General features: G+C 42.8%; 1 pseudogene; it reads right to left on the reverse strand.

Moving 5' to 3' along the window:
• Nucleotides 1-2,177: 2,177 nt before the first annotated feature.
• LOC114610135 overlaps nt 2,178-4,010 on the reverse strand; it is a 4,323-nt pseudogene continuing 2,490 nt past the window's right edge.

Consider the following 4,010-nt stretch of genomic DNA (forward strand, 5'->3'; position numbering starts at 1 on the left):
GCCCGTCTCTGTTCCAATGGTCAAAAACATACTTCTGTCATTTTATAACTGGTATTTTTATGAAGAAACCTTCTCATCACTGAGTATAAATTGAAAAAAATTCACCTTCAATTGTCAAGCATTCATCTAATATTTAACTCTCCATATGAAACTAGATTCACTCGCAGCCAAACAGTGGACTGAGTCCAGGGTCCCCAATGGAGGAGTCAGATAAAGGATTGAAGGAGCTGAAGGGGATTGCAACCCCATAGAAAGAACAACAGTCCTGTAAAGGCTTGATGCACCAGTGTACGGGAATGCCAGGGCAGGAAGCAGGAGTGGCTGTGTGGTTGGGGGAGCACTCTCATAGAAGCAAGGGGATGAGGGATGGGACAGGGGTTTTCTGGAGGGAAAACCAGGAAAGGGAATAACATTTGAAATGTAAATACATAAAATAGCAAATAAAAATAAATTAAGAAAAGAAACTATATACACATATCACTCATTAGTTTCCAAAATTATTTTCACTTTTAAAAATGTTAAAATTTATGTATAGCAAAAAGTTATTTCTTTATGATTTATTAAAAGTAAAGGTTTGATTTGTATATCTATATAAATACAAATGTCTACATGTCTTCTAGAGGTCACAAATCTTTTTCTTAGAAAAATAAGATTTGCAAGTAGACAAAGTCTTGAATGAAATAATATATATATATATGACAGCGCCAGCGCTGCCTGTGGTACCGAGCTCGGGCGTAGGCCTGGGGGATTAAAGAAATACTCAGACTCTGGTCATTCGTTGTGGGAGAATGCCAATGTCTTTACTGAGCAGGTTCAATATATATACAGCAAGCCAGGGAAGGAAAAATACAAACTCAGGAAAAAACAAGAACTCAACTGGGGGGCAATAGGATGTCAAGAGTAAATTCCCTTCCTGGGGCACCATGCCTTAGTCAGGATGTTTTGATCCTAGAGGAACTGCAGAATGTTACTTAGTAGACAGCAGCATACGAAAAGGTTCAGCCAGGGCATAGCAGCCCTTTGGGGTCCTACAGGTCCCCCGTTTTTATTTTATAGACGAATAGCGTCTGTCTTAGGTCACCTTCTGTCAATACCAATTACCCGTCATAGGGAATCCCTGCCAGCCTCAGGGCCCCTGTCTTAGGTAGGTAAGGACTGCAAAGGAGTTGCCCGTCATTGACTAACTATTCTCAGTAAATGCTGAACCAAACATGGGCAGAAGGGTTCTCTCGTGCCAGCAACACGAGCACCTGCTTAGTAACTGCCTGGGACTGGATCTGTTGTCTGTGAAGGCGGCAATATCAATCCTGCTGTAGCTGCCCCAAAGGCTAGGACTCCAAAAGACAAGGACCTCTAGCCCATCCTTTAAGGAGCCTTCTGGCCAGTTTGAGTCCTGCTAGAAACCACTCTCCATAAAGAGGCTGCACACAAGTAGTAACATTAATATTAACATAAAGAAATTGTTGGTTTATTAGAATTAGCAGCAGTTTTTCCAGTAGTCTTGGTGGGAGCTATGACCAGTCAAATCAAGCTGCTTATCCCCATTGACATCCGAATTGTGTGGTTCATCACAATGCTCCAGTAGATCTCCACTTGGGTGAGGCTGCGTAGTGACAGGACGAGGCTGTGTGGTGACAGGGTGCACACAATGCTCAGGAATCCAAACAGGACTTTCAGCATCTTTGGGAAAAACACAAACAGAACCTCTCACCCTGACTAACACAGGGTCAGGGCCTTTCCATTTCTCTAAGCCCAGTGTCTTCTGGGCTCATTTCTAATGTCTGTCTCTTGCAGACAATACATCGTTAACCACTAATAAAAATTTTAAAATATACAAAATAAAGGATAATCTTGCATGAGATGAATTAACCTCCCCCCTTTTTGTTTTTTTCAAGATAATTTTTCAAAGTTAAATGTGCTCTTTCCACTATAGCCTGGCCTTTAACGGCTGAGCCATCTCTCCAGCCCTGAGTTACTAGTTAAACCAAATTTCTATTATCAAAGTTGAATTTTTAACCATACCCAATAAACACTTTTTTAACATAAAACAATAAAACCAAAATAGGCAATTAACAGATTGATGCACCAAGGACAGACAATAGACAGGAAAAGCAGAACTAGAGGTTTCTCCAGTAGGAGCCAGAGAGAAAGCAGAATGTATCCCAGGAGGGCTCTGAATTGCAGTATAAGGATGAAAACATGATAAGCAGCATTTTTGCTGCATTGTTATTGATTAAACTCATGATACACTCATTATTCCAGTTATAGAGTGTCCACTCTGACACATGGAAGTGAGGGCTAGAAACACATTTGGCTGACTGTTGGAAAAGAGGCTCTATAATCTTTACAAATTCTGATGGTTCAATTACATCTAAAATTTCTTCTAATTCATTTAAGAACATTACTTCTTTTGGACTGTGAGTCTTTGGCCAGTATCTGAGAAGTGTCATTACCACTGGTTCAGTGAGGGTGCTGTTCTTCTCTAAAAACTGTATGACACAGTATGCCAGCTTGAGATGGTAGACACTCAGGGACCTCACTTTGTATAAGGGCAGCAATACCTTCAACAGGAAGATCTTGTGACCTTCCTTTAATGGTAAGGCAAATCTATTAATTATACTTCCCAGGATCTCTAGTAATTCTGTTATGTCACTGTGGTGCTCTGTCTCATAGATAAACCTATAAGATATATTACTGATCTGTTTCCTGATGTAAGCGAGCAGGCCTAAGAACTTTACATAGATTCTGTGTTGGGTCGTTTTGAGAAAATCTCTCTCCCAAGGATCTTCACTGTCAAAGAGTTTTAGAAGCTGCAATAGAAACTTTTGATCAATATATTTCTTTGCTATATTGGGCTGGAAATCTGGAGACTCTAAAAATCTTAAGAAAAATGCATAAACAAGCTGCGGATGAGGCCAAGCTGCTTCTAACATTGGTTCATCTCCTCCTGGGTCAAATTCTGCTCCCGTAGGATTGGAGGAGGGTAGTAAGGTTCGAAACCTATTAACTGCAAACGTGTGGATGGCTTTGGGGTAAATGGGCTCTGTGATCGTGTTCTGGTTGTAGGTGATATGTTCCACCATTTCGCTTAGGGCAGCTCGCTTTTCTTCTTTCCATTTTAAGTTACTCAGTGGGTCAGAAGCAAAGTCAAGGATGACATAACACTGACTTAGCTTCTGGATGAAAAGCTTCTCTTGACCCACAGGAGGAACATCTTGTAAAGATGGGAATTTTTGCAGTTCTCTATTATTGCTGGCATTAACCCGTGAAGAGTTCTGCCATTTGTCTTTCTTCACAGGGACTACGATTGGCTGAGGGACTGGTACTTTTATTTTAGTAGGTGTCGAAGACTGGACAGCTCCGAGGCTGTTTTTCCTGCTGGCTATCTCTACTTCTGTTATATCTTGTCCTTCTCCTTCTTTTGAACCTTTTCCACTTTTCACTAGTTTTGGTGGTTCTTTCTCTTTCTTGGTTTTATTCGGTATGGCTGGTGCAGACTGCGGCCTCTGCAGCTCCTGCAGCTGCCCACCACCACTGCTGCTGCAGCGGCAGAAATGCCCCGGGCCCGGCCATTGCGGCATCCGGGATGCCACTGCTGCCACTGGGGAACTGAGTAGCTTGTCCGCTCTTGTTTCCCCTTTTCTAGGCTCCCATTCCCATTTTCTGACCTTGCATTTCTTCAATTTTTCCTTTTCTAAAATTTCTCCCTCATCCTCAGAGCTGGAGCTATTCTCCACCTCATACAAGGATTCCTTACCTGCATCATCCCGTGTCAATACACGTAGAAAGGAACTCACAATTCCCATGGCGCGATCAAAGCTCACACTCTCGTAGCGCTGCTTTCAGTTTAATCCTGCGCCGCTTCTCCAATACGTTCCACTCTCCGAACCAGTCCAGCCGGCTCCTTCCAGGAACGTCCCGTCAGGTTCTCCTCTCTTTCCCGATCTCAGTGGAACCTCCACTTGACAGCGCCAGCGCTGCCTGTGGTACCGAGCTCGGGCGTAGGCCTG

The sequence above is a fragment of the Grammomys surdaster genome, unplaced genomic scaffold, assembly GCF_004785775.1.
Source record: "Grammomys surdaster isolate TR1022 unplaced genomic scaffold, NIH_TR_1.0 126029, whole genome shotgun sequence".
Taxonomy (NCBI): domain Eukaryota; kingdom Metazoa; phylum Chordata; class Mammalia; order Rodentia; family Muridae; genus Grammomys; species Grammomys surdaster.